Here is a 22,204-nt window from a genome sequence, read left to right as displayed (position 1 = left end):
ACGAGTGGACCTTCTTAGTTGTGGAGGGGGTGCCAATACTTCAGGTTCTTGCTCTGACTGAGTCTTCTGACCAGAATTTGTAGACTCCTCTTCAGGATCCACAAAACACGGCTCAACAGGTTTTGTTTCTGATTCAGTGCTCTGCTGCATTTTCTCATTGAATACCACATCATTACTACGAATGATCTTCCTGTGTTCGGGATCCCAAAACCGATACCCAAACTGTTGACCTCCGTATCCAACGAAAATGCACTTCTTTGATTTGGCGTCTAGTTTGCTTCTTTGACTGGAATCAACATGGACATAACTGGTACAACCGAATACTCGTAAGTGCGCCAAATCAATCTTCTTTGCTGTCCATGCTTCCTCAGGAATCCCAAATTCAAGTTTCTTTGATGGCCCTCTGTTGATCAAATAGGCAGCAGTGTTAACTGCTTCCGCCCAAAACTGCTGTGGCAATCCAGCATGTATCCTCATACTCCTGGCACGCTCATTAATTGTTCTGTTCATCCTTTCAGCAACTCCATTTTGTTGTGGTGTCCCTGGAACTGTCCTCTGCCTGACGATCCCAGCCTCTGCACAGTAGTCCTCAAACTCCCTGCTACAATACTCACCACCGTTGTCTGATCTCAGGCATTTTAACCTCCTTCCTGTCTCGAGTTCTACCATTGCCTGCCATCTCCTGAAGACCCCAAATACCTCTGACTTGTGCTTCAAGAAGAACACCCAAAGCTTCCTGGTAGCATCATCAATAAAAGTAACATAGTACTGAGATCCACCAATGGAAGAAACCGGTGCAGGCCCCCACACGTCCGTGTGCACGAGATCTAGCTTTTCTTGCTTCCGAGGTTTACCTTCTTTGTTGAATGAAACACGCTTCTGCTTTCCGAGAATACAATCCTCACAGAAGTCCATCTCAACACTCCTGAGATCCTGCAGCTTTCCCAACTGGTGCATCACCTCCAGTCCCTGATAACTCATGTGCCCAAGTCTGCAATGCCATAACTTGGCGTCCACATCTGCTGCAGCAACTCCAATAGAGTTTTCTGTGCCATTGGCGACATAAAGTGTCCCAATCTTCTTGCCACTAGCCACCGTCAACGAACCTCTGGATACCTTCCACTGATCAGCTGTGAAAGTAGTCTTGTACCCTTTGCTCGCCAACTGTCCAACAGAGATCAGATTCCTCTGCAGTTGAGGCACGTGCCGTACGTCCTCAAGCTCAAGTGAAGATCCAGAAATCAACTTCACTTCCGCGCTTCCCCTTCCTTGTATAGTGCAAGGCTCTCCATCCCCTAGGTAGACTTTGCCGAAGTCTCCCTTCTCATATCCTCCAAGAAGCTTCCGTTGGGATGTAGCATGGAAGGACGCGCCCGAGTCTATCACCCAAGACTCGTCACCGGTGGATAAAGATAGAACGAGGGCATCCATGTCACCGTCTTCAGCAAGATTTGCCAGATCCTTGCTGACTCCTTCGGTGTGGTCGCCTTGCTTCCCTTTAGGAGATTTGCAGTCCCTCCTAAAGTGCCCCATCTTCCCGCAGTTCCAGCACTTCGCTCCCTTGTTCTGAGGTGCTCGAGACCTGCTGGATCTCGACTTCGAGTCGCTTCGAAATCGACCGTCCTTCTTTTGTCTTCCCCGGTCAGAGGTGTTTAGTGCACTTCCAGACGACTCCGCAGCTCCAGAAGATTTTCTTCTTGCTTCTTCACTCAGAAGCACTCCCACAACGTCATCAAAGATCAACTTCCCCGTTGCCGAAGAGTTGCTCACCGCCATCACCAGGCCCTCCCAGTTATCAGGTAATCCGGAGAGAATTAGCAATGCCCGAATCTCATCGTCAAAACTAATCTCCACTGACTCCAACTGGGCCGTGAGTCCATTGAACTCGTTGAGGTATTCTGCTACGCTGCCGCCATTTTCATACGAAGATTAAACAACCTCTTCATGAGAAATACCTTGTTTGATGCTGAGGGTTTCTCGTACATCCGCGACAATGTTGCCATCAACTCCATCGTCGTCTTCTCGTTTTTGATGTTGAATGCCACTTGGGATGCAAGTGACAATCTTATGGTGCCGAGCGTCTTCCGATCGAGGACCTCCCAGTCTTCATCGGACATCTTCTCTGGTTTCTTCGCTCTACCTCCAAGAGGTAAATAGAGATCCTTCTGGTAAAGGTAATCCTCTATTTGCATCTTCCAAAACCCGAAGTTCGTTCCATTGAACTTCTCAATTCGCAACTTCCCTTCATCCGCCATTGCAGAAAAAAACCAATAGCTCTGATACCAATTGTTGGCGTCCGACCGCACCGGAACCCACTCACACCGGCACTGCCCACCAACGTCGGAAAACAAAGAGAGAATAACTCTCTCGCTCCCTCGACACCGGACTCAAGGATCACCGCTTCGTTTATCCCTACGAAGGGCAAAAGATTACCCCGTGGTATCAATAGGGTAAAACACTTGAGCACCGCAGCGGATTATCAAACCAAAGGAAGAAGAAATAGGAAGAAGATAGCAAAGCAAACACAAAGATGTAACGAGGTTCGGCTACAAATAGCCTACGTCCTCCACTGCTCCAAATCTCAACTAGGATGAATAGATTACAGAGATGGCACACACCCGAACGATCACACGAGATCGCTCTACAAGAGATTCACACAGAATTCCCTTTGCACAAGAAGTAGGATCCCAATCCTCTTCTTCTCTAGAACCCTAGCCTCACAAACAAGAGTCTCTCTCAAATATACGGCCAATCGCTATACCCTAGGGCTCTCATGAGTCCTATATATAGTCTCAAGACCTTCAGATGATCATAGCCGTCGAAACGCCAACAAAACACCAAAAGAAAACTCATCCGTATGATTTCCGCGAGCTCGAGTCGACTCGGCTTTAGTTCGAGTCGACTCGGGCACGTCTGGACAACTTCCAGTATGACTGGCACGATCTCGAGTCGACTCGACTGTGGCTCGAGTCGACTCGACGATGCTTCGAGTCGACTCGACTGTAGCTCGAGTCGACTCTGACAGTCCAGACAGAAATATGGTTTTTCGGCCTTTCTTCTCCCGGGTCGACTCGATGGACCTCGAGTCGACTCGACTGTTCCCGAGTCGACTCGACTGAAGCTCGAGTCGACTCCGACAGTCCGCCAGACAGAAAACTATGCAGAATTGATTTTTCTTCAATTCTCTTCATCACCAAAGGTCTCCACATACCCCAACAGGGGGGTGAATTGGTTTCTTTTTAAATTTAAACTATCTTACTCAAGTCAAATGGATGGTTAGTAAGCTAAAGCAAATCACAACACAAACAACACAAAGTATAGTGGTTCGGTGCTCTCCTTAGCACCTACGTCCACTCCCCAAGCGACCCTTTGGGAATTCACTATAATCTCGCGGATTACAGTTGGATTGTTTTCCGGGCTCACAATCCAAAAATCTTTGTTGGTTTTACGGGCTCACCAACGAACCTTTACACTTTGGTTTTCCGGGTTCACCAAAAACCTTTGTTGATTTTACGGGCTCACCAACGAACCTTTACAATTGGTTTTTCAGGTTCACCAATCAACCTACTCCGTTGGTTTTTCGGGCTCACCAACCAACCTTTACAAGTTGTTTAACAAATAAAGAAGGAAGATTTAAACTCCTAAATGAGCAAATGAAACAATATGAACTACAAAGAAGAGTATAGAAAATATTTATCGCTTTGAAGTGGCTTCTCTCTTCTTTGTCAAGAATGCTTCACTCTACAAGGGAGGATGGAGCTCTTGATGACTCTTTGAATCTGCTCAACCCCTTTCTTTGATTCTTGAATGAAGCACTTGGATGAAGAAGATTAGGGCACTTTTTGTTTTCTTGTGTACTCTTTGATATTGCTTTCAAAAGGTTGTTCTATCTGATGAATAGTGCCACTTTAAATAGTCTCCTACATCCATTGAACAAGCCCCAATGGTTAGAATTCAAAAACTAGCCGTTACTGACTTTGGGAAGGACAAAAAGTACATCTGCAGAACTAGCCGTTATGCTTCAGCCCGTGTTTGGGTCGGCTCAACCTGTCCTTGGGTCGACCCAACTTTCACTTGGGTCGACTCAAACATTCCTTGGGTCGACTCTCTCAGAAAACACAGAAACTTGAAATTCAGCCTTGAAATTCAGCCTTCCTTCCCTTGGGTCGACCCAACCATTCTTTGGGTCAACTCAAAGTTCACTTGGGTCGACTCAACTTCTTCTTGGGTCGACCCTCTCAGTAATTCCAGAGAACCATTTTCTGTCTTCTTTTCTATCTTGCCTTTGGGTCGACCCTCTCAGGGTTTGGGTCGACTCAAGCTTGGGTCGACTCAACTACTTCTTGGGTCGACCCTCTCAGTGAATCCAAAGAACCATTGTTCTGTCTTGTTTTGAGGATCTTGATGTTTGGGTCGACTCATGCTTTCCTTGGGTCGACCCAACTCACTGTTCATCTGTGCCATTTTTGCAGAAGTGTGCCAAATGATTTCTTGATGTGCCGGGGTCGACCCAATCATCCTTTGGGTCGACTCAATCCACAATTTGCTGCATCTCAAGGTTAGATTCATTCAAATAAACAATGAAATGTATCCATATCAATTTATACAAATATCCTGAGAGTAATAGTCTTATAAATGAAGTATCAATTTAACTTATAACATACTCTAGATAATTGCTTGTTAATCATCAAAATAACACTATCATCCTCATGTTCAAAATTCAAATAATCAAATGGAAGATAATGGTAGTAATCAGGGAGATAATGAATTTCAAGATGACTTACCTATTAGAACGCTTCGTGATTATCTACAACCCACTAGGACCAGTACCCCATCCTGTATGGTTATTCCTACTGCTGCGGGAGCTTTTGACATGAAACCAGGAATAATCCGATTACTTCCAAAGTTTCACGGACTTGATTCTGAAAGTCCCTATTTGCATCTGAAAGAATTTGATGAAGTATGTTCAACACTTCATTTCAATGATGTCACTGAAGAGGTAGTTAAGCTTAAGTTATTTTCCTTTTTCTTTAAAGGAAAAAGCTAAGTCATGGTTACACTCCTTAAGGCCTAGGACCATAGCTACCTGGCAAGAAATGACAAGAGAATTTTTAAAGAAATTCTTCCCAACACATAAAACAAACACACTTAGAAGAAATATCATGAACTTTGCACAAAAAGATGGAGAAACATTTTTTCAGTGTTGGGAAGATTTAAGGACCTTCTCCTTGCTTGCCCACATCATGGATATGAAATTTGGAGGGTCATTAGTTTCTTTTATGATGGTTTGTCCTCCAATATGAGACAATTTGTAGAAATGATGTGTAATGGTGAATTCATGAGTAAGGAACCAAATGAAGCTTGGGATTATTTTGATCTTTTAGCAGAAAATGCACAAGCTTGGGATACAACAGATAAAAATGAAAAATCAAAAATAGCACCTAATGCAAAAGGAGGAATATATCTTATTAAAGATGATAATGATGTCAATGTAAAAATTGCTAATCTGACTAGAAAGGTTGAAGCCATGGAATTAAGCAAAGCCAATATAGGAAAAGCACAAACTATTGTTGAAAGTATATGTGGAATTTGTGAGAGTAATGCACATGTAACCAAGGATTGTCCTACAATCCCTGCTTTTCAAGAAGTGTTGCATGATCAAGCAAATTTCACCAATACTTATAAAAGACCATTTCCAGAAACATATAATCCTAATTGGCGAAACCATCCTAATTTTAGCTGGAGACATGGACCCACTGCTAATGAATCTCAAGAAATTCTGTTCCTACTCCTTATGTGCCACCACATAGGAAATCCCTTGAAGATACTTTGCAAACCTTCATGCAAGGGCAGACTCAAATAAATCAGAATACAATACAATCACTTCAAGAACTTAAAAATTCTGTAGGTAGAATTGAGGCTCAACTTAATGTTAGGGAAAGAGGGACATTTCCAGCCCAACCTCAATCTAACCCAAAGGGTCAACATGAGGTCCATGAAGCAAGTTCATCCCAACCTAAATTTGAGCAAGTTAAGTCTGTCACAACCCTTCGGAGTGGAAAAATAATTAACAAAGAAATTCAAACAAAAGATGACAAACCTAAAAAATCTATTGAAAAGAATGATGAAGATGATAATGAACAAAATGATCCAATACTGCATCACAAGATAGTTGCTCCATTTCCTCAGCGCTTGCTTGCAGCTAAAAAAGGAGTACCTGATCAAGAAATTCTGGAAATCTTTAAACAAGTAAAGATTAACATTCCTCTATTAGATGCCATTAAGTAGATTCCATCTTATGCAAAATTTTTAAAAGATCTTTGTACCATAAAGCGAAAGCTTTACGTACAAAAGAAAGCTTTTCTAACTGAACAAGTGAGTGCTATTCTCAAACACAACACCCCACCTAAATATAAAGATCCTGGTTGTCCGACCATATCTTGCATCATAGGAAACTTCAGGATACAACGAGCCCTTCTGGATTTAGGTGCTAGTGTTAACTTACTGCCCTATTCAGTTTATGAACAGTTAGGACTTGGTGAATTAAAACCCACCAAGGTTACTCTCCAACTTGCCGATCGATCTATAAAGATACCAAGAGGAGTAGTCGAGGATGTACTTGTCCAAATTGATAAATTCTACTTTCCAGTCGACTTCATAGTATTAGATACCCAGCCTGTCATGAATTGTACCACTCCAATACCTGTCATTCTAGGCCGCCCATTTCTAGCTACTTCCAATTGTTGCCCAAGGTGACAAGCCAAGAGGGGGGGGGGGGTGAATTGGTTTCTTTTAAATTTAAACTATCTTACTCAAGTCAAATGGATGGTTAGTAAGCTAAAGCAAACACAACAACACAAAGTATAGTGGTTCGGTGCTCTCCTTAGCACCTACGTCCACTCCCCAAGCGACCCCTTGGGAATTCACTATAATCTCGCGGATTACAGTTGGATTGTTTTCTGGGCTCACAATCCAAAAACCTTTGTTGGTTTTACGGGCTCACCAACGAACCTATACACTTTGGTTTTCCGGGTTCACCAAAAACCTTTGTTGGTTTTGCGGGCTCACCAACGAACCTTTACACTTTGGTTTTCCGGGTTCACCAAAAATCTTTGTTGGTTTTACGGGTTCACCAACGAACCTTTACAAATAGTTCGACAAACAAAAAGAAAGATTCAAACTCCTAAATGAACAAATGAAACAATATTAACTACAAAGAAGAGTTAGAAAGTATTTATCGCTTTGAAGTGGCTTTGCTCTTCTTTGTCAAGGATGCTTCACTCTTCAAGGGAGGATGGAGCTCTTGATGACTCTTTGAATCTGCTCAACCCCTTTCTTTGATCTTGAATGAAGCACTTGAATGAAGAAGATTAGGGCACTTTTGTTTTCTTGTGTACTCTTTGATATCTCTTTCAAAAGTTATTCTATCTGATGAATAGTGCCCCTTTAAATAGCTTCCCACATCCTTTGGACAAGCCCCAATGGTTAGATTTGAAAAACTAGCCGTTACTGACCTTGGGAAGGACAAAAAGTACATCTGCAGAACTAGCCGTTATGCTTCAGCCCGTGTTTGGGTCGGCTCAACCTGTCCTTGGGTCGACCCAACTTTCACTTGGGTCGACTCAAACATTCCTTGGGTCGACCCTCTCAGAAAATACAGAAACTTGAAATTTCAGCCTTCCTTCCCATGGGTCGACCCAACCATTCTTTGGGTCGACTCAAAGTTCACTTGGGTCGACTCAACTTCTTCTTGGGTCGACCCTCTCAGTAATTCCAGAGAACCATTTTCTGTCTGCCTTTCTGTCTTGCCTTTGGGTCGACCCTCGCAGGGTTTGGGTCGACTCAAGCTTGGGTCGACTCAACCACTGTTTGGGTCGACCCTCTCAGTAAATCCAGAGAACATATTTCTTTCATGTTTTGAGGTTCTTGAAGTTTGGGTCGACTCATGCTTACCTTGGGTCGACCCAACTCACTGTTCATCTGTGCCAATTTTGCAGAAGTGTGCCAAATGACTTCTTGATGTGCCGGGGTCGACCCAATCATCCTTTGGGTCGACTCAATCTACACTTTGCTGCATCTCAAGGTTAGATTCATTTAAATGAACAAAGACATGTATCTATATCAATTCATACAAATATACTGAGAGTAATGAACTTATAAATGAAGTTTCAATTTAACTTATAATATACTCTAGATAATTGCTTGTTAATCATCAAAATAACACTATAATCCTCAATCTCCCCCTTTTTGATGATTACAAAATAAAGAGTATGAGCCTATTGATACTTATCTTAAAATCAGTTTTTTGAAAGGGCTTAACTTGCTGAATTTCAGCTTTTCATATATAAGAGTGAAATCTCCCCCTATTTCATTTAAATGTTGCCAATTTGACTTTTTGAATTGCTCCCCCTTTCATTTATAATTCACTAAAGATGAAACTCCAAAAATTTGAGATAAAACATGAGTTTCAGGTTATGTATCGAGGTGTGAAAGATGCGTGCCAAATTCTGAAATTTGATATAAATTTTTGACTTGATCATTTCTATTGTTGCAAATTGCTCCCCCTTGGATGTATATGCTTTCCTATATGATTTTCAATTTGTTTTACAAATTATTTCTCTTTCTTTCTTTACTTCTCCTCTTATTACTCTATCTTTACTTCTCTCCTATTACTCTTTCTTTACTTCTCCCCCTTTTTGTTACTCTATTTACTCTATCTTTACTTCTCCCCTATTTCTCTTTCTTTACTTCTCCCCCTTTTTGTTATCATCAAATAGGTACATGGGAAAAGACACAATAACAACCATTCAAACTTCATTGATCAAAATAGGAACATTTTAGTACAATCATGCCAAAAACAAAAGCAAATACAATGTTCCTCAATCAAGGTTCAAAATACATGATCAATACAAAATACATATGAGAACTAGATACATATCCTAGGCTCTAAACAAGATCGTGAGACTCTCCCGGATCGCTTGGCTACGGCTCTCTTGGGTCCCATTTCTCCAAGATATTGAAGTAATCTACTGTTTGGAGATGATTGGAGAAGATTTGAGAGTGGGGAATAGGGTTTTCGGAAGAGGACAAAGGGTAAACAGTGCCCTAGATAGCTCACGGGTCCCCCTTTTAACAGTGGGGTCCCGACGTTGGGTCGACTCAAGAATTTTCTTGGGTCGACTCAACGTTGGGTCGACCCTATTCTGGGTTGGGTCGACCCAAGTTCAGAAATTTTTTTTTTTTTCTTTTCGCTTCTAAAAATTTTTCTTGCTTCCAATCCGTACAAATTCTTTCTGGGACAATGATACATGAGTAAGAAATCTATAGATTACAAGTTTGACTCATGTTTCATGGGTTTTTAGAAATGGGAGGAATGTATCATGAGACTGCTTGCTCCATTTTTATATCTCTTCAATAAAAAGGATCACATATGCCTAATTCCCTCCTTAGCGTACAGAATCTATCTTCACTCAAGGGTTTTGTGAATATGTCAGCTAATTATTTTTCAGTACATATATGCTCAATACATATGTTTCCATTTTGCACACGATTCCTAATAAAATGATATCTTATTTCTATGTGTTTGGCTTTAGGAATGAGATATTAAGGATGTAAGCCAGAAGTGATCTCTAAATGTAGATTCCAAAGATAGTTTTGAAATCAAGTGTAGATGGAATCTTTTTCAAGTTATTTCAAGGAGTATCAAGAATAATATTCAAAGAAAGCACGAATGAAAATCCAATACCCCTTTTTTTTATAATATATTAAGTATATAGCAACATGAGAGCAATCTAATTAATTTTTAGAGTATAGTATAAGAGCAGATAAAGATCAAAACTTATATACTCGAAAAACATAAGATTATGTTGAATCCTTAATTCTTAATGACTTCAAAGTTCTTTCATGATATAAAAGTATTGGAGCATAGATACCAAAATATGAATTTATGCAATGTAGGATACATAAAATTCAGGGCTTTGAAAGTTCTTTTAAAGCTCTCTTAAAGACTTTCTTTTACTCCTTTAAAGATCATAGCATCAAAATCAATTAAAATGAATTGGCTCAGGATTGAAACACGAAAGTGCAAGCCAATAAGAACTCATAAGTAGATTCCAAGATAAATTTTTGAAACTAAGACAGATGGAATCCTTTTCAATTAAATTTTCAGAAATAAATGATTACCGATGAATACAGATGAAAATCCAACTTTCAAAAGATATTCAATGAAGCACAAAGTTTAATACCACTTTACATTTAGTATTCTTTGTCTCATCTTTAGATGCGAATTTATACGATTAAGTTCTATATGATCTCTCACTCTGAAATTTTCTTTCTCCCCCCTTAATTAATCATTCCATTTGAGAGTTTAGAGTTTGAAGATAATTTTCAATAAAGAGATTGAGTATTTAAAGCTCCCCCTCAAAAGATGCATTTTCTTTCAAACCTTTTATTTATTTTTTTTTGCTCTTCTATAATATCAAGAATGTAGAGTGATCTAGAATTTTTCAAAATTTATAGCAATCACTTTTTTTAATCTTTCAAGAATAAATTATATTTTTTCTTTTTTTTTAATATGTATGGAAATATTAATCAGAAAATAATTCTTTTGAAGCTCAAATTTTTTTCAAAAGTAATTACATTTTCTTTCCTATAAGAATTATTGAAGTGAGTTGAAATATTCTAAGCTTTAGGATCATTAACTCTCTTCTTAAAAATAACTTTTCTTTTTAATGATAGAAGCATTTAATTATGTAGGAGTGTATATTCAAAATATTAATTTCTTAGTCATAGTTTTTTTTTTCAGCAATGTATATATGAAGCACCATAAATCTTTTTAATATCAAAATAATATCATATGTTTAGAACCATTTATTTGCAATCAAGATCATTGAAAAACACATCATTTAGACTAATTTTAATAAACTTATAAGATAGAAAATGATATGTTTCAGATGCGTATCGGAGCAAACAATCAAGGCATCAAAAGTAATTCTATTTTTCTTAAACCGTAGTTTTTATCTAGAAATCATATTGAGTTATTTCCCAAAATGATGCAATCATTGAAGCATATAATGAAAGTTACAAAAATGCAATGATAGAAGCATTTTTAAATTAAGTTTAAGCTTTTATACAAAATCAGATTCTGAATTTCATAAAAATTTTCAAGGAGGCTTTCAGGATTATAATTTGAGATATGCATCTTCTACATTGTAGCTTATCTTAAATTATTAAGATTGAAAACACATATTTCAAGAACATTAGAGCACATCCAGAATCTTTGTAATTCATATTGAATTTTGGTACAAATTGGAGGACATTATGTACTAATGTTAGGCAAGATAAAAGATAAATTGGAATCAATTCATTTTGCCTAATTTGCAAATTCAAATTATTCTTTTCTTTTATTTTTCAAAATATATTCATTAAAACAAAATGATGTTGTTGTTGGTAATAACATGTTTCAATCAAATTTTATAGGCATGAAGCATTACAAGTTATATTTAGGAAAGATCTTTGTTATTTGAATATTGAAAACATATAATTCAAAACATCATGTGACATGCAAAATATATTATGCATTAAAATATTAAGAACAAGCATGTCAAGGATCAAAATCAATTCTTTTCAAATAAACTCCTCCTATTTAAATATAATCTTGTACTGATTTTATCCTTAAAGTGTGTTTTCAAGTGATTAAAAAATTTGACTTGACTCTTCTTATATACTTTCATTTACTTTGTCTTTCATTTTTACCTTCTTATGCTCTATATTCTATTTGCTCCCTATCCGGTGGAGTTGGAAGGGGCACGAGGTACTACCACTAGCCTCCCTCTTGTGCCGTCCCTAATATGCCCTACACCGAATAGTTGGGTCAAATAGTGCCGGGTACTACCACTAGCCTCCCCATTGGCACAATCCCTATGATGAGCAATATAGAAGGGTTAAAATGTTCACTTCAAACTTTTTCTTTAATTAATTACGGATTTTATCTCTTCCAAAAGGAATGTTCATATTAGTCTCACAAATGTGCCAAATATATTATGCTTGTTTTGCTTTTCCTTAAAGTTGAAGTATTTGCCTTTACTTAGATTTTACTTCTCTTGAATAATATCCATTTTCTTTTCTTTATCTCTCTCTCTTTTTGTTATTCTCAAGTAATTTACATGAAAGAGCAGAATAAAGAAATAATCTTATGTATCATATAGATGTATATCATGCAAACAACATTTTCATTATGCTCAAGAATTCATAGCTTCTCACAAGTCAATTCAAATCAGCATTTTAAGCATATATTTGTGTATTTTATGGTTATGATATAGGCAAAGGAACATTTTAGTTTGAGCAAACTATGAATCAATTTCTAAAAGCATAAGTCAATTAATATAGACATGATATCAAAAAATTAATAATTAAAGATTTTAACCATGCCACAATAAGATTTAAGTTATTGACTTTGCTCAGCTAATTTATGAGAGAGGTATCTAAAATTACCGATTCATTCTATATTCTTCAAGTCAAACTAGATTTCTTATGTGTGAAGGTTTGGCTGAAGAAGGTCCTCTCTCTTGTTTGCATGTGAATGTTTATTGTATCTTATGTGGAGGTGTCCTTCAAGTTGAAATCTCTCATTTTCTTGCTCAAGGATCCTGCATTATTAACAAACTCCTTTTCTTTCTTGAAAGAAAGTCATTAGTTACTTCAAGATACAAAACATTCATACAACATATTTCTTAACTAGATGACTCAAAATAAGATATGACAATAATTGAATATTGAGTCACTTTACTCAAGAGATTGCCTAAATATAAGCAAGCACATGTCACTTGAACTAAAGAGATAGTTTCATTAACCAAGATGGTTCAAGAACAAGCATGTGAGGCAATAGGAAGATTCATCAAGGTCAAATCAATTTCTTGTTTTCAGAATCAATTTAGCTTAGATTCTATTTGCTTAAAATAACTATCAATAAGACGTGCTAGCTAAGTTTTAATCAAATTATCTTAAACAATTGTTTCTATCAAAATTCAGATTGTTACATAGAATCAAAATGATAAACTATATTCTCAATAAAGGATCTAGTTTTAATAAGAATAGTATGAATTGATATTTCTACAACTAGTATCTTTTCATTGAATTTTCAATATGCATTGCTTGAAGAGTAATATCCAAAGAAACACTGTTTTATCAGATTTGGCATATCTTTCATTGTTGAGAGCATAACATGTACAATTGAAAAACATGAAAGTGTGCAACATTTGATTTTTCCTTTTTTTTTTTGAGTTCACAAGGGGTTTTCTTCAAACATAGATCTAATAGAAACCTTATAATATGACAAGCTGTGATGATAGCATTAATTAAAAGTTACTATCACAAAGCATTGTTATTACACAAATTTTCCAAGGGTTCTATTTTTATGTTTTTATAACCCTATATGCAATGGTGTTCTTGGTGCAAGCACAATTATATTCAATACCATTTTCTGTACAAAACTTATCAACAAATTGGTTTTCAAAGTTGTGCCATGAATTTTCACAGTTTGCAAACCTTTTTTCATTTGAAACCTTTTGTAAGTTTGTGCCAAAGCAGAAAATATTTTAATTTAAGTGCCAAGAATAAAACCAACATTAGCTTTGAGAAATCATCCATAATTACAAAATTAAAGAGCTTATCTCCTAGGTTCACAATCCTAGAGATCCAAATAAGTTCATATGGAGAATTTTCAAAGGCTAAAAGGTGGAAACAATGTTTTCAGATTTAGAAATGATTCTAGTTTATTTTTCTAGATGACATACATAGCAAACTTTGACCTTGCAAAAATTAATCTAAGTGAAACAATGATAAGGTCTTTTGAGATTAAGTCCATACTAGTATGAGTTGATTTTATATGCCAAAACTAGACTCTTTAATCTTGGTATTCTTAATGCATATATTTAAAAAAAAATATACCAAGTAGACATTCTTATGTTTATAATCAATAGAAGATAATGCCATGGATAAGAACTCTCAATCAAGTATATAGAGAATTCAAAGAGTTATTCTAAGAGTATTGATTAAGCAAAATATCCATCAATAACTGAAGCATAATATAGGAAGATGGAGTGATTTGGATATATTTTTTTTTCATGCCAAAAGTATCACTTATATCACAGAAATGATTAATACTAGCTACAATTTCAATATGAGAGGATGCAAGGATTACTAATTTCATTATTTCTTCCATTTTAGTCACTCTTCTTAATTATATTTTAAGTCTCATTCTTTAATATATGTCTAGAGCACCCAATGTCTAAATTAACATTTTTTTGTTGGAGCCTTGAGTGCTAGACACACCTGCAGAAAATATTCAGATTTTCAACTTAGGAACCCAAGCTCTTTTGGGTCCTTGTAGGTTAGCTATAATTGTTTCTTTTGGAACCCATATTCTCTTAATAGCTATTTTGTTTATTAGTTTGCAGGTTTTAGGATTACAAGAAATATATTTCTGCATACTCTTATTAAATTTAACAAACATAGATTTAACATGAGTAGTAGATAAACTTACAATTTTCTGTTTTTGCCTTTTAGGTTCATCAAATTTGTAATGTATAGATTTAGAAACAACAGAAGAGATTTTGCTTAGCTTTTGTTCCTGTTTATCAACATTATAAGAATCTGTTTTAAAATAATTAGAAACTGTTTTAACAAATATATTCTTGAAAGATTTTTGGATGTACCAAGGTTGATATCCCAATCCAACTTTATCAAATTTAGCTATTTGATTATTTATCATTAGGTTTAATTTTTCAGAGCTGAAAGTAAATCTTTCAACAACAGGTTTCAATTTGTCAACTTCTTTAGTTAATCTTCTATTATCTTCCGAAAGCAATTCATTATTTTTCTTAAGTTTATCATAGCTTTCAGTGAGAAGTTGGTTTTTCTGATTTAGTTCTTTATTTTTCTCAATTAAGATTTTAGTTTCATTAGTATGTTTCTTAATTAATGTTTCATAATAATTAGACAATTTCAGTTTTTCATTTACTAGGGTTTTCTTTTCATTCGTCAGGTTCTTATTTTTACAAATGAGTTTCTTATGTTCTTTCATTAGATCAAGAAATGCATCATGTAACTTATCAAGTGTAAAATCATTTTCAATTTTATCATATACTTCATATTCAGAAGAGGAGACATTTTGTGTTTCAATACATACCTCGTCCTTGTGTACCACAAGGCTTAGGTTCTCAATATCAGTTTGCCTCTCATCTTCTTCAGAGCTAATTTCAGATTCACTAAAAATGTTAGTACTTTCATATTTAGCCTCTAGCATATTCCATATGTCTTTAGCAGTTATGCAAGAAGATATGCAATTAAACTCATTCTCATCTAATGCACAATATAACAGCTTCATGGCTTTTGAATTTTGTTGAGCCATTTCCTTATCATGATTAGTGCTTGTGTGTAGCCCATTGACTATAATACTCCATAAATCGTAGTCATGTGCTTGAATGAAAATGCGCATGCGTGCTTTCCAATGTGTGTAGTTTATGCCATTAAATAGTGGAGGTCTATCAATTAATTGTCCCTCACTCATAGAACATCCCACTTGGGTTGTCATGATCTTTAACTCTTGATTGTGAGATCAATAATTACTATTGGAGCATCTTGCTCTGATACCACTTGTTGCCCAAGGTGACAAGCCAAGAGGGGGGGGTGAATTGGTTTCTTTTAAATTTAAACTATCTTACTCAAGTCAAATGGATGGTTAGTAAGCTAAAGCAAATCACAACACAAACAACACAAAGTATAGTGGTTCGGTGCTCTCCTTAGCACCTACGTCCACTCCCCAAGCGACCCCTTGGGAATTCACTATAATCTCGCGGATTACAGTTGGATTGTTTTCCGGGCTCACAATCCAAAAACCTTTGTTGGTTTTACGGGCTCACCAACGAACCTATACACTTTGGTTTTTCGGGTTCACCAAAAACCTTTGTTGGTTTTGCGGGCTCACCAACGAACCTTTACACTTTGGTTTTTCGGGTTCACCAAAAACCTTTGTTGGTTTTACGGGTTCACCAACGAACCTTTACAAATAGTTCGACAAACAAAAAGAAAGATTCAAACTCCTAAATAAGCAAATGAAACAATATTAACTACAAAGAAGAGTTAGAAAGTATTTATCGCTTTGAAGTGGCTTTGCTCTTCTTTGTCAAGGATGCTTCACTCTTCAAGGGAGGATGGAGCTCTTGATGACTCTTTGAATCTGCTCAACCCCTTTCTTTGATTCTTGAATGAAGCACTTGAATGAAGAAGATTAGGGCACTTTTGTTTTCTTGTGTACTCTTTGATATCTCTTTCAAAAGTTATTCTATCTGATGAATAGTGCCCCTTTAAATAGCTTCCCACATCCTTTGGACAAGCCCCAATGGTTAGATTTGAAAAACTAGCCGTTACTGACCTTGGGAAGGACAAAAAGTACATCTGCAGAACTAGCCGTTATGCTTCAGCCCGTGTTTGGGTCGGCTCAACCTATCCTTGGGTCGACCCAACTTTCACTTGGGTCGACTCAAACATTCCTTGGGTCGACCCTCTCAGAAAACACAGAAACTTGAAATTTCAGCCTTCCTTCCCATGGGTCGACCCAACCATTCTTTGGGTCGACTCAAAGTTCACTTGGGTCGACTCAACTTCTTCTTGGGTCGACCCTCTCAGTAATTCCAGAGAACCATTTTCTGTCTGCCTTTCTGTCTTGCCTTTGGGTCGACCCTCTCAGGGTTTGGGTCGACTCAAGCTTGGGTCGACTCAACCACTGTTTGGGTCGACCCTCTCAGTAAATCCAAAGAACATATTTCTTTCATGTTTTGAGGTTCTTGAAGTTTGGGTCGACTCATGCTTACCTTGGGTCGACCCAACTCACTGTTCATCTGTGCCAATTTTGCAGAAGTGTGCCAAATGACTTCTTGATGTGCCGGGGTCGACCCAATCATCCTTTGGGTCGACTCAATCTACACTTTGCTGCATCTCAAGGTTAGATTCATTCAAATGAACAAAGACATGTATCTATATCAATTCATACAAATATACTGAGAGTATTGAACTTATAAATGAAGTATCAATTTAACTTATAATATACTCTAGATAATTGCTTGTTAATCATCAAAATAACACTATCATCCTCACCAATGCTTTGATCAACTGTCGAAATGGAATAATGAAAATGTCATTCGGGAATATGACTATAGATTTTAATATATTTAACATTTGTAAACAACCCGATAATGACAATGAAAATGATGAAATTCATGGAGTTAATCTGATCGACTCCATTGTAGAAGATGTTCTTGTCCCATCTCTTTCTTCTGATCCTTTAGAAACATGCCTAACTCATTTCGGAAATACAGATATCAACCAAAACTTTAGAGAAATCATTGTTATATTAGATTCAGCTCCTTTGTTGGATACAGATAGGTGGAAATCTCGTTTTGAAGAATTGCCCACACGCAACAATAGTCCTCTACCATCTAGTGTTCAAGCACCTAAACTTGAGCTAAAGCCTTTGCCATCTGAGCTCAAGTACGCATACCTTGGTCAAGAAGAGACTTTTCCGGTGATCATATCATCCCAACTCGAACAAAGTCAAGAACTAAAATTATTAGAAATTCTCAAAGAGCATAAGGGAGCAATAGGGTGGACAATTGCTGATATCAAGGGAATTAGTCCCTCAATTTGCACTCATAGAATCTACCTAGAAGCTGATGCCAAACCTTCTCGTCAACCTCAATGTCGATTAAACCCAAATATGAAGGATGTGGTTAGAGCAGAAGTTCTGAAACTTCTGGATGCGGGTATGATCTACCCAATTTCAGATAGTAAATGGGTAAGTCCAACCCAAGTGGTCCCGAAAAAATCTGGTGTTACTGTAGTCAAAAATGCCAACAATGAATTAGTTCCAACTAGGGTCCCCACTAGTTGGCGTGTATGCATTGACTATAGAAAACTTAATTCTGTCACTAGGAAGGATCATTTTTCTCTACCTTTTATTGATCAAATTTTAGAAAGGTTAGCAGGTCATAAATATTATTGCTTCCTAGATGGCTATTCAGGTTACAACCAAATTGCAATTGATCCTGAAGATCAGGAAAAGACCACTTTTACATGTCCTTTTGGCACATTTGCTTACAAGAGAATGCCTTTTGGATTATGTAATGCTCCTGCAACCTTCCAAAGATGCATGCTCAGTATTTTTTCTGACATGGTTGAGCGCTTTTTGGAAGTTTTCATGGATGATTTTTCGATTTTTGGCTCCTCTTTTGAAAACTGTGTGGACCATTTAAGACTAGTCTTAATTCGGTGTGAGGAGAAGAATCTAATCTTAAACTGGGAAAAGTGCCATTTCATGGTAACTAGGGGAATTGTTCTCGGGCATGTCATTTCATCTGAAGGAATTGAAGTAGACAAGGCTAAAATTGACTTAATTGCTAATTTACCCAACCCAAAAACTATCAAAGACATACGCTCATTTTTGGGTCATGCAGGATTTTATAGGAGATTCATTAAAGATTTTAGCTCAATATCTAAACCCTTATGTAATCTCCTTCAAAAGGAAACCCATTTTGTGTGGTCTGAAGAATGTCAAAAAGCTTTTGATAAACTTAAAAGCTTGCTGACCTCTGCTCCCATCATGCAACCACCTGACTGGTCACTTCCTTTTGAAATTATGTGTGATGCTAGTGAATATGCAGTTGGGGTAGTTCTAGGGCAAAGAAAAGAAAGGAAACCTTATGTTATCTACTATGCAAGTAAGACTTTAAATAGTGCACAAATGAATTACACCACTACGGAAAAAGAACTACTCGCCGTAGTATTTGCACTAGACAAATTTAGGTCTTACTTGATTGGATCCAAAATCATTATCTACACTGACCATGCTGCCCTTAAGTACCTTCTTTCAAAAAAGGATGCTAAGGCGCGTTTGCTTAGGTGGATCCTTCTGCTCCAAGAATTTTTTCTAGAAATAAGAGATAAAAAGGGGGTAGAAAATGTAGAGTCTGACTCTTCCAGATTTCTTAGACAATTCACCCATAAAAGACACTTTTCCTGATGAGCAACTGTTTGAGATCACATCTTCACCCTGGTTTGCAGACATTGCAAATTTTCTAGTCACAGGTGAACTACCAAGTCATTGGAATAAACAAGACAAAGGAAAATTTTTGACTGAAATAAAAAAATTTTTCTGGGATGATCCTTATCTTTTCAAATACTGCCCAGATCAAATTATTAGGAGATGTGTACCTAATGACGAATTTATTAGTGTCATTTCATTTTGTCATTCTGAAGCTTGCGGTGGTCATTTCTCTACTAAGAAAACGGCTGCAAAAATTTTACAGTGCGGTTTCTATTGGCCCACCTTGTTTAAAGATTTCCATAACTTTTGCAAAGCTTACGAGCGTTGTCAAAAGTTAGGTGGGATAACTCGTAGGAATATGATGCCTTTCAACCCAATTTTAATTATCGAAATATTTGATTGTTGGGGAATAGATTTCATGGGTCCATTTCCTCCTTCATTTGGAAATTTGTACATCTTAGTAGCTGTAGATTATGTCTCCAAATGGATTGAGGCAATTCCTTGCAAACATAATGACCACAAAACTGTTCTAAAATTTTTAAAGGAAAACATTCTTTCCAGATTTGGAATGCCTCGAGCCATCATCAGTGATGGGGGTTCACACTTCTGTAATAAGCCTTTTGAGGCTTTAATGCGAAAATATGGGATCACCCATAAAGTCGCCACCCCTTATCATCCACAGACAAGTGGACAATTTGAAGTATCAAATCGATCAATTAAGAATATTCTGAAAAAAACGGTTAACCCAAATCGCAAAGACTGGTCTTTGCGTTTAACTGATGCACTTTGGGCTTATCGTACTGCTTTTAAAAGTCCGATTGGTATGTCTCTGTACCGTCTTATTTTTGGCAAATATTGTCACTTGCCTGTGGAATTGGAGCATAGGGCCTACTGGGCTATTAAGAGATTTAATTTTGATATGGATAAGGCTAGTTCACTACGCAAACTTCAACTTAATGAACTAGAGGAAATTCGGAATGAAGCATATGAGAATGCTCGAATTTATAAGAATAAAATGAAAGTCTTTCATGATAAAAATATTATAAGAAAAACATTTGAGCCTTCCCAAAAAGTTCTATTGTATAATTCAAGACTTCATTTATTTTCAGGAAAATTGAGATCTAGGTGGACTGGTCCATTTATAGTTAAAACTGTTTATCCGTATGGAACCGTTGAGATAGAGAATCCAAACACCGATAATATTTTTAAAGTAAATGGCCAACATTTGAAGTTATTTTTGGACAACTTTACCCCAGAAGTTGAATCGACCAATCTGGGAGATCCTGTTTATCAGGATTGATCTCTATATCTGCTAGAGATCCTCTGTTTGTACATAATTTTTCTTTCTTTCATATGACAATTGGAGAGCAACAACAGTATGCAGTCATTCTATCAGGTAAATTCTAACCTTCAGCCTTATTATTCTTCATACAAACATATTTAATGCATTCATGTTGCAACATTGGGGACAATGTTGAATTTAAGTTGGGGGAGAAATTACTGTATTTTTCTATATATCATACAAATTGTCATATATTTTTTTTTAAAAAAAAATTCTCTATTAAAAAAAAATTCTATTTAAACATATATTTTGTTGCATTTAATTACCACTATATTTTTTTTTTTTCAAAGAAATAAACATGTGCAGCTATTAAGGCAAGGAGCATATTATGACTTATTAGAGACCTATTATTAGATCCCCACACAAGTATTCAATGACAATAGGAAAGCCTCAGGAGTTCACTTGTGTTACCTATTTGTTTGTTGACCTTATTCGCAAGAGAAGTACGAGTGTCCTTATCTTAAAGTCCATGTTTTGGTTTTCACACAAAGATAAAGTTTGAAATTCCTGGCTAGATCACCTGGGTGCCTTATGTTCTGACCTTGGTTGACCTATAGTCACAATACAGTCACGTTACATATGTATATATATATATATATAAAAAGAAAAAAAAAGAGAGAAATAATACTGTTTGTCTTCACTGAGTAACTGGGCCTCTTGCCTACAAAGCAGCGAGTGTTCGCGTAAAAAGGTGAAAATGACTGAAATAAGTGACTAGTCTGGCCTCGTGGCGTAGTCTGGTTCGAGTAATTAAGTCCGAGGTGTGTTTCACCTAATGCCTTGAGCCAACTGGATCAAGAGTCATTGACCCAAAGCTCGTTACATGGACCTTACTAGAGCCTAATGGAGTTGGACTGTTGTAGTCATTGTGTGAAAAAAAAAAAGAAGAAAAAAAAATAATATTTTAAACATGAGTGAGTTAGCTAAACTTAAACCAAGTGACATGTGGATGACTGGTTTGACTCCATTGTTTTAGAACTCTGTGTACCTGGGATGTCTAGTTGGGATTGATAGCTTCATTTTTATATGCGAACCATTCTGGATAAATAACATGTGATATTCGGAAAATTTAGTGAGTCGGGAGCTAACAAATGATAGTTAACACTTGTGAATTTGAGTAGTACACCTAGAACTCAAGGGGTACCCAATTGTGGTGGAGGTATAGATATTATGAGACGTCACATTTACATTTGCCTTAAGGGTTGCTATGTTTTAAAGTATCTTCTAACTTAAAAACGATGTTTGTGGGTAACATCACTGCAAACCCTCACGAGACAACACTCGTCCACTAGGGTAACCTAGGGGTTTAACGGCTTGTTGCACGTGCTAAGTGCAATCGTAATGCTCTACGAAAGTGAGTATTTATTTTAATTCATGCATATTGATAAAATAAACATCACTTTTGCACCCTCATTTTATCATTTTCACACTAAATTGCTAGAGACTAGCAATAAGCTAGTTGGAGGGTGTGATAAGAGTACAAAAGTGAAATTTTCATATTATCTTAATTAGTATTATAGTTAATTTTTATTAATAAAATTAATTAATTAATGTTTGAGTGAAATTAATCCAAGAGACCCAGTAACTCTGGATTTGAGCCCAATGCCTGGCAGCCCAAGCTCAATAAATTTTCCAAACATCCACAGCATGGGGGCTTCGAAATTTTCCAATTTTCCAACCGACCGTGGACCTTCATGCACATGCAAACGGGCTCTTCAATTCCAAGCATCATGGCATCTCATCCAACGGACCTAAACCAAATC

General features: G+C 36.8%; 1 non-coding gene and 1 pseudogene across 1 annotated transcript; one reads left to right on the top strand and one right to left on the bottom strand.

Annotated features, from left to right (window-relative positions):
* Positions 1–5,144: 5,144 nt before the first annotated feature.
* LOC113461707 lies at positions 5,145–5,250 on the bottom strand. Its single transcript, XR_003383993.2, has one exon. It is a non-coding gene; the product is annotated as a small nucleolar RNA R71 (small nucleolar RNA).
* A 67-nt stretch (positions 5,251–5,317) lies between these two features.
* Positions 5,318–20,303, top strand: LOC120106089 (annotated as a pseudogene).
* Positions 20,304–22,204: the final 1,901 nt, after the last annotated feature.

The sequence above is a fragment of the Phoenix dactylifera genome, unplaced genomic scaffold (assembly GCF_009389715.1).
Source record: "Phoenix dactylifera cultivar Barhee BC4 unplaced genomic scaffold, palm_55x_up_171113_PBpolish2nd_filt_p 000454F, whole genome shotgun sequence".
Lineage (NCBI taxonomy): Eukaryota > Viridiplantae > Streptophyta > Magnoliopsida > Arecales > Arecaceae > Phoenix > Phoenix dactylifera.
The sequence above is the reverse complement of the archived record's forward strand: the minus strand, read 5'-3'. Positions and strand labels throughout refer to the sequence as shown.